At 41.5% G+C, this 9,699-nt stretch overlaps 1 protein-coding gene across 7 annotated transcripts in view; it reads right to left on the bottom strand.

Annotated features, from left to right (window-relative positions):
• The window catches only part of ERC1 (ELKS/RAB6-interacting/CAST family member 1), a 303,504-nt gene that overhangs the window by 293,546 nt on the left and 259 nt on the right, over positions 1 to 9,699 (bottom strand). For 2 of the 7 annotated variants that reach the window (XM_075115923.1, XM_075115907.1), the window contains exon 1: positions 9,595 to 9,699. The exons of the other annotated variants lie outside the window; for them this stretch is intronic. The gene's annotated coding sequence lies outside the window, so the exon portion shown is untranslated. The remainder of the gene's footprint in view (positions 1 to 9,594) is intronic. 7 annotated transcript variants of the gene reach the window in all.

The raw sequence follows: 9,699 nt of genomic DNA on the forward strand, positions 1-9,699 counted from the left end.
ATATCCCAACATCCTTCCTCTCATACCAGCTTTCATCTAGCCTCATCTTCGGCTCAGAAGTTAGTTTTGCCAGATATTAGGAATCAATTTTTCTGAATGCTATGGCTGAAGGCATGTTTGTGAGATAATAATTGGGCAAGCAGACCAAAGATTAGGCTTAGAAGAAGCCTTCTTACAAGAGAGATTGTAGAAATAGTAAGAGTGGGTAGAGGGGAAAAAGACTAAAAAAATAATACTGAAAAAAAAAAAACTGGAAAGGGGTAAAAAGAAAAAAGTAAAAGCATGATGAAGAAAAGATACAATATTTTTCCTGCAGAAACAAGCTAGTATAGGAAAAGAAACAAGAAGCAGTTTTAAAATGTTTCATTTAACCCTAAGTTTTAAATCAAAAACAAAATCAGAGTAAGCCAGGCATGTTTTCATTTTCATGCTATTTCATAGAAGATACAGTAGCATGAGTAATTTTGCAAAGCTTATGGAAGCTGATTCTGCTTGTTAGCTGTCCTCAAGAAGTTCAAGTGCTCACTCTCTCTTGCTTTCACTTTGTTTTTAAATAGCAATCAAAGCTAGCAACAATATTGCTATTGAATATTTTAAACATGTATGTAAAGGAAAATAGGCCAAGGAAAGATAGCCAGTGGCATTAATAATTAAAGTTAGCTACCAAAATACCACCTACAGATTATTTTTGAATAGAAATTACAGATAAGACATGTCTTCTATTTCAGCTACATATCCTTATGAAAAACAGTACAGAAACATAAACTATGTAACAAAATCTACAGTGCTCCACTGGAGTTGCTTCAATAAGCAAGACACTGTGCCCCAGAGCTGGGGAAAAAAAAAGCCACCAACACTTCTTCCAAATAGAAAAGCTATTTCAGAGTAATCTTACTGTTTGAAATATCAAAATGCTAAAAATGCTGCTGCGACACCAGTTGAGCACTCAGAATAAGTCAGATATGATTTCTTCAACACTACATGAAGTTCATTCAACTGAGAGCTTGTGTTCATGAGGAGTCTCTTGGAAATTAATCCAAATCACAGCCCTTAATTCATTTCCTAGAAACTCACACCACAGTAAATCAGTGCAAACACTCATTCACTTAACAGCTTTAAATGAGTTTAACCTGAACCAAAGATTAGACATGTTTCATTCTGTGTATTTTAGTTAAAGCACTTTCACCCAAAAACATTACGTTTAACTGTCGCTAGAAGTACCTTACTGTCGCATGCAGAAATATCACCCAGTAAAGACCTTAACACCACACAAGAAGCACACAAAAGACTTCAAATCATTTCTAATGAGTTAATCACCCCCAAAAATGGAAAACTCACGGAATTGCTTTCTCCTTGCTTTAGCAAATGTTTTGTTAAACTGTTCATAGCTTTTCAAAGAATGACAGTGACTGATGTCCTTGACAGCAAAGTAGCTTCCCAGGCAGCTGAAAAGAGCTGGTACCAGAGCAGGTGCTGTGCAGTAGCCATCTTCTAACATAACAGGCAGGCAGGTTAGCTCTCATCCACCTGAAGTGGAAGCACCAGTCCTATGCTAATTCAGCTCTAAGCTTTGTTTCACAGGTAGGCACCGTCCTCTCTTTTACTCCAGGAAAAAAAAAAAAAAAAAAAAAAATCAAACGATTCAAGCTATGAAAGCCAAATACTAGAATTAGCTGTTGATTAGGGTTACAGAAAGGATTCCTGGAGTGGGCACACGCAAAACTCAGGGAGAGTAACTCCAACATCACTACCATACGATACACTGTGCTCACTTTTCAAAAGCAAAACCAAACAGAAGCAGTAGAGATCAAGGAAACAAAAAGTCTTTGGAAACAAGAAATGTTACCCTCAGGTATTCCTCTTGAAATGAGAGCTTTCATTAGACCATTGCTAGACTTGAAAATGGTGAATATTCCAAATATTAACTAAATATGCCCTTCCAGCCACACAGCCAGTTTCCGTATTTTCACTACCACAGATGTTTTTCATGGTCCCCCCCGATTTTTTTTTTCCAGTAGCATTTATCACTGGCCATTTCACATTTCACTTTGTTGCTATTAGGAATCCACAAGCAGAAATAGATAAAGACGATTCACACTAGGAAAAACATCTTTCATCCCAGAAACAGCAAAGTGAAGGAAGTCACAGAAACATCTTCTCTCATTCGTAATACCAATTAATCAGGAAGAAGAAAGAGTTCTAGTTTCCCTCCAAGACTCCATGCAAATTAGATGGAAGATTTCTTTCAGATAGCAATATACCCAGAGAAGTTGACGTTCTTCAATATTCTGACCCACACTGGCATTTTACTAGGAATCTCAGAAGTACAGACTCTTATTTTCCACAAGACCAACATGCAACACTTACTTTTTTCCTTTTCTACTTTGACCCTAAATTCAGTCATGAATAAATCATCCCTTAGCCTTACAGGATGGCGGTAACCACAAGGACAACTGTCCAACTGTGACATGAACTTATTGACCATTTTTCCTTTGCAAACTCTCCTGTAGGTGTCAGGAACCTTTGCTCCTTTCTGCCAATACAGGAACCCTTACCTAAGATCACAAAGAAAGAGACTATAAACTGCAAGTGTTTAAAAAACCAAAACCACTGATGCCAGTGCTAATCCATTTTTCCTCAAGCTAGCTTGCATGCCTTTACATTTGTGAAACAAAATTCTCTTGTTCACTGTTCACTAAAAGAATAAAAATTTCCAAAGCACAGCCTATTCTCAAGCCAAATTTAAAAAATCCCCAAAAAATTAATGTCAGCCAAAGTACAAACTTCATACAGATATCCAGAGATTGGCATAGCAGCTTTGCAAGTAGAGACACATACAATTGACCTGCTTTAGTATTAGCTGAAAATGCTATCTAGCCATTATGAAAAAGCTTGAAAGAAGGACTATCAGAAGCATAAGAAGAATAGATGAGATTTACACAATACTGTATAAAAAGTTTTGAAAAATGGACAATCATGAACATATTTTCTGCATGAAATTGTAAGGTATATAACGATACATCCTGCCTGAAGTGCCAGCTGAGAAAAATGTCTTCTAAGATCACAGGTAACTGTCCAAAAACACTTAGAGACAGACACCATGAACTGTGAAAAAAGTTTATCATCTGGCAGTAAACATTTAAATGTACTACAGCACTTGTGCCAACTAAACTGAATCTGTTTCATTACAATAGACTAGTCATAGCAAGTGAAAAGCAATGAAGAATCAAGCCTTCAAAACAGCAAAGCAGCTACTGCTCCAACAAGTATAGCAATATCCAGAACCATACATCAATAAAAATGGTAATTCAAAGCAGCATGAAAGCTGTTAACTCCTGCATCGGAACCTAGCATGCTGAAAGAACAGTAAAATGCAATCTGCACAACTTCATGCAGATTTACTTGTAAGGCAGTTATGAAGTGAGAGAGGGCAGGAATAGGTACATTATTCTTGTCAAAAGATCTGGTGGTTTTCAGTAAGAGTTGTAGTCAGGCATAGTAAAAGTGTAAGAAATTCCAGAGGGAGTGCATTAGCATCAACTTCAGGATAAAGACTCCAATAAAATGAGGTGTGTATACCAATGCTGTCACACTTAGCCCCTATATCTAGTATTTTATGTGACCCAACAGCTCAGAAAACAGACATACCTGGCTATAGCTGACAGAAATGGAAGAGTGATTAACACAAAGTTTTGTTAACCTCTAGAGGATCTCTCTGTCATACAAATATATGATGCCTTTCATGTCTCCCCCTACTCCAGGAGAAATACTAATACCACAGTAACTACTACTAGGTAAGTAAGCAAACCAAATACAGAAAAACACAGTGCAGAAATACAGGAAAATCCCTGCTTACCTTTGTTAAAACAAAAAGAATTTTGGAAAAACTTCTGCAGCCTTTGGCAAGAAACAATTCCTTTGAATTTCTTTTCATTGAACCATAGTCATAGAATGGTTTGGGTTGTAAGGGACCTTTAGCAGTAATCTAGTCCAACCCCTCTGCAGTGAGTAGGGACATCCTCAACTAGATCAGGTTGCTTCAGAGCCCTGTCCAACCCGACCCTGAATGTTTCTGGGGATGGGGCATCTACCACCTCTCTGGGCAACCTGTGCCAGTGTTTCACCGCCCCCATTGTAAAAATTTTCTCCCTTACACCCAGCCCAAACCTACCCTTCCTTTAGTTTAAAACCATTACCCCTTGTCCTTCATGACAGGCCTTCCTATTTTCCCCATCATTCCTGTAGTCCCCCTTTAGAGTACTGGAAGGCTGGAATAAGGTCTCCCCACAGCCTTCTCTTCTCCAGGCTGAACCACCCCAACTCCCTCAGCCAGTCCCCATAGAAGAGGTGCTCCAGAGCCCTCGGATCATTTTTGTGGCCCTCCCCTGGAGTTTCTGCAGTTTCTGTTCAGGACTGACACCACTGTCAGACAGAAATGTTTACAGAGTCAACTCCTTCATAGCGTCACTGCCTGATAGTCAGGAAGGAGCAGTTTGGTCATGAACTAGGCAGGTAAGCACATCTTACAGCACAGTGACCCCTTTAGTGCCACCCATCAGCATAATGGAAGCCATCTAACCAGCTTCCAGAAGACTGAACTGTGTCATAGCAGCAATTCCTGCCTGCACAAGGAAAGCTTTGAATGTCAGTTTTATAATAGCAACAGAAAGACAGCCTTTACAAGAGCCATCCTAATATGATAAAGCACTGCAGCAGACACATTAGACTTCATTAACAGAGGTCGCAATTGTTCACATTTTCATAATTCACACCCAAATAGTTCATTGTAAATAAGTACAGCTGGATTATACAGTAGGACCTGGACTCCAGAAAAGAGCAGAGAGGGATGTGAGGAAAAAAAGATGGAATTCCCAAAAAAGGAACCGCTTATATTCCAGTAAAACCCTGCCAGATATGTTTAACCTGGAATTCAGACAGTGGGTATGATAAGAGAATAGACAAGGTTCACTACAACTTAGAGGTGTGTTAACTAAGACAAAGAGAAAAACTTAATTCCTGTTACTTTCCAAGAAAGCAAAAGGGATGAAATCAAGACAGAAAAACAACAAAAAATTAACTCTTCATATTATGATTGATTCTCATTCCTAGAGAGCACGTGAATAGATGCCCAAGCACCGACATCTGTTTATGTCCAGTCCTTGTTAGAAGTTCATTTGGTGGTTTTTTTGCTTTGTTTTTTTAAGTAAGTTCACCTACTTGCACATCTGCCAAGGTCACTGAAAGTAACAGTGCCTTTGTGCTGTCTCATTGAGCAGGAGAAAATGGGAATTGATATATTCTCCCCCATATACACAGACAGAGAAATCTTCCTGGAAAAATAACTCAAAAATCCCTGATAATCTTTAGGCAACTTTGACATATTAAAAAACATGTTTTGTAAAAGGCAGGCCATTAGCCCTGACCCTAATATTTTGAGGAAAAACCCAGTTATTTGTCAAAGGACTAAACATAAATTCACACTCTTGTTGCACGCTTTTTAAATTTGAAACATGTAAATATCTTGATTTTCTGTCCTTTTTAGATACCATTCTGTTTCCCATTCTTCTCCCCCATTCCTACAAAATATCCCGTCCAGAATATACTACCTGCAAGCCTCTGAACAAGAACCAGAAATATTTATCAGCTTCCTAGTTAATTTGTCACCCACAAGTATACATTTCCTTTCATGAGATCTATTTATTCCACAAGGAAGACATAAGATGTCAGAACACGCTCTACTCTATAGGAGCTTCTTTGCAAAAGCAGTTTTAACTGACGTCACGTTTTGCTGCTTATAATTCCTGTAAGTCTTGATATCAGCATGAAGGGTATGCTACTTTCACCACGACAGCTTCATTTCTTTATATCTTCTTTCCCAAAAAAGGTGGCCACACAAAAAAAAGCTCACCATTATTACAAAAATGCATGTATTTCAGCTAAATCGTTATTTACGTATTCTTTGTGATATACCACTTACTTATAAAGATTTTTTCCTAAAGCTCTGAAGGTCGGCCTGAACTCAAGGCAGAACATGAGGTGCTAGCAATACTTCTAAAGGCTTTACTTCATCTCACTTGTCAGACCAAAGTGGTTCCGCTCACAGCATACTAAGAGTTAACCCCGTCAGTAAATTTGGGTGCACAAGCAAGTTCCTTCCCTTCATCAGGTTGCTGTGTACCAACAGAAAATCTTCCCGCTTCCTCCAGACACTGCAATACATATTCCTTGACACCATCTGGACATCACACTTAAAGGCTTCCCAGTATGTCAGAAGTCTTGGACACTGTTCCAGGACCTATCCTCTCCTACAACTTTAAGGACTTCACTGGCAGCATGAATTTGTTACAGGATGATTAGCACATGATGCAAATACGTTGTGGACCATTCTCAACTTCTTGCATGGATTTACGAAGGACTGGACCCAGCAACCCACACAGTCGCTCCATGTCCTAGGCTCTTAACGCTGACATATGTAGGTAGGTTGGGTAGGTGCATCAGGATTTGTTTTGTGCAATGACTAATTATAAGTCTCTAAATTTAAAACAGATGTGTGATAAACAACAAAAATTATCATGTGACATTTTTCTTTTTAAAAAAAGTCCAAAACACAAATAGCAACAGGAGTCAGAAAATGCACATAAACTTCTAGTGATGGACCAATTAAAATATCTCTCACTCTAATTACCTAGAATATTCTAGTTAACTAGAAGACCTTCTGTCACTGTACAGCTAAAGAGTTTATAGCCTGAATTTTAGAGTATGTAGTCAGTAAATACTCTGTTTGTATGCACAGCTGTTTCTCTCTTCCCCCCAGGTGGCATGCAACCAACAACAACTTCCCAATAGTGGAAACAAATTGCCAAAAGAGATAAAGATATTTCAAAAGCCCAGAAGTACTAGTGAATCCATGGAGACAGCCAGCATAAAGTCACCACAGGTAACACCACCGCGCAAAGCAAAGCATGATCCATCTACAGAACTTCCATCATAATCTCGCCCTGACAACCGTTGTGTTAACAATATTGACACAACCCACATGCTAGAAAACATCGCATTTCCTAAATCAGCATCGGATTTTCTAGGATCTCATGCTCCACCACTGCCATATGGCAGCCCACCGCATGCCACAGAGTTAAAGTCTTGGCTTAAACAGGCAGTAATTGATAGAATCCTCATCACCCAGAGTGCTCTTACAGCAGGGTAGCCAGCAACGTTCAAGAAAGCGTATTATTGTTTCTTAATCAAGAAAGTAAGCAGCCTGATTATTTAAAGAGCTGCATGCACATATCCATCCATCCATATGTTTCTGAGCATGCCATACTCAGATAAAACGAGCCACACCTTCTAAACGTACTACAGTTTTCAAGGGGTTTGGGCAGGTAAACGTTGTAACAAACCTCTCGTACAAGACAGGCTTTTGGGCGAACAGGCTTGAAAATAGGGAGGGGTGAGGGGAGGAGGGATAACAATGGGAGAGTATCCTGCTTCACAAAATAAAGAATAATAGCAAGGAACTCATGCACTGGTTACAATAGCATGCTGAAATATTTCTATTCATACAGCAACACAGATAACTGCTACCAGGAACTGAGAAAGTGGCAGATTCAGAAAAAAAAAACCAAAACAAAACACTTAGGTTTGTTTCATGACCAAGATTTGCAATTCAATAAAAAGGTAGGGGCCATGTAAATACCAAACCTGCTTTTTTGCCAGTCAGGCCATTAGCCAGATATTAGAGATGAAAAGTTACGCAAATCTCATAAAAGCTTGTAACAGGATCAAAGAAAAATGCTAAGTCTTATGAAAAACATGTCACTTAATATAGCCCAGATAGCAGAAACCCAAACTGAAGAAAACCTGCTAACATCCTCACAGTGATTTAATTACAGTGATTTAATTAGTTTCCCAGAAGAGGAGGAAAAAGTTCGAAATTATACCAAATATTACAATAAACTTACATTTTACTCAGCAGATCCCAAACTTTTTCTAGCCACAGCCCCTCTTGCTGTTTGATGGATTCAGACAATTCCAAATTTCTGGATGATATTGTAGTCATATACTTGACTATTCGGAGAACGGCTGTTCTGCAATAGAAGTTCTGAACTATGCTTCCAGAACTGAACTGTATTCAGTACAGCTGCCTCAGTTATTAAGTAACTAGTGGTTTGCTCCAAATATTTCATTACTAAAAAAAAAATCAGCTACTGTACCACCAACTCTGCCCATAAGAGCATGGGCAAGGTGGTGATTTTTCTCTTCTAATCTTATTTGATGAGGCTATAAGGGTGCTGACTCATAAGTGACCCTGAATTGGGGCACACATCTGAGTTGCTGTAGTTTTCAACACAAAATACAGTAACATGTCAGGCTGTAGATCGCAGTAGCTCAGGAACAGACGTACGTTCAGCCACCTACTGCTGTAGACACAGTAACCTCCGGGAGAAAAGGAGGGCAGGCAGCTGGTAGAGGTTACTGCTGTAGACATCCTAGCCGAGTTGGCCATTGTTTAGGAATTACAACCCTGCAGTCAAACCAGACAACTTTTTTTGGTTACAGCCTGTTGGATTTGAGGTAACATATTATCCAGCTACAACCACCCCGCATACATCAATGTGCCCATAAAATGAGCTTGGATAAAGCGTTAAACATACATTATTCTTTAGACCAGTTCTATTTCTATCCATTTGCTTTCATTCTCTTGGCTTCTGTACTTCTTTGCGCCAACCCCTCCACCCCCCGACCTCCATAGGTGTTTCTTTATGTCTTTTCTTCGTATCTCCTAACTTCCCCAGTTTCCACTGGGGTTTCGCTTCAAACCATTTCACACCATGTCACCGTAAACCATAAGGTGAACTGCCAGCGTGCACGCAACGTTCCACGTAAAACAAATTGTGTGCTTCATAACTAAGATGTGGCGTTCACGTTACAAACGAGACAGATGAGGAAAGACGGGCAATTCCTGACACACGCTTCAGGATGGCAGCGGATTCAGAAACAAAAGAATCGCGTCAGCTGACACTTACTCGGTAGTAGATGTAATAAATGAAATGCGACCGCTCAGCATTCACAGGGAAAAGGTAAAAAAAAAAAAAAAAAAAAAAAAAAAGAGCCCAACGCTGCAAGGTCTGGGTGGAAAGACGCGGGTTACCATTACCCCGCAGGTGATGTGGCTCGGACAATAACCGCGCGTACTTCCCAAGGACAGGCTACATCAGTAGGGGCGGAAAAGCACGACGCGGAACGCCGACGGGAAGAGGGCGAAAGACCCGCTCCTGGACGAGGCAGAACCGAACCCCACCCGGCGCGGAGCAGCCCGCCCCGCCGCCGCCGCCGCGAGCAATGCCCGGCGGGACGCGGGCCCGCTCAGCCTGCCGCCGGCGGGGCGAGGTGGCCGGGGGGGGCTGTTGCCGCCGCCGCCCAGCCCCCGGGCGGTGACAGCGTGCGCGGGGCCCGGCAGAAGCGAGGCCCCACACCCCCTCCACCCCCCCTACGGGCCGCCTCCCCCGGCCGCACCCGGGCGCCCCCTCTCCCCGGCCGGCCGACAGGCCGCGCAGCCCTCGGGGGAGCCGTCGCCACCGCCGCACCCGGACCCACCTGAGCGGCAGCCCCGCGGCGACAGGCCCCGCCACCGCCTGCCCGCTGCAGCCCTACCCAGCCCGGCGACTGCCCGCAGCTACCGGCTCCCGCAGGCCCCGCCCC

This window comes from Phalacrocorax aristotelis, chromosome 1 (genome assembly GCF_949628215.1).
Source record: "Phalacrocorax aristotelis chromosome 1, bGulAri2.1, whole genome shotgun sequence".
NCBI lineage: Eukaryota > Metazoa > Chordata > Aves > Suliformes > Phalacrocoracidae > Phalacrocorax > Phalacrocorax aristotelis.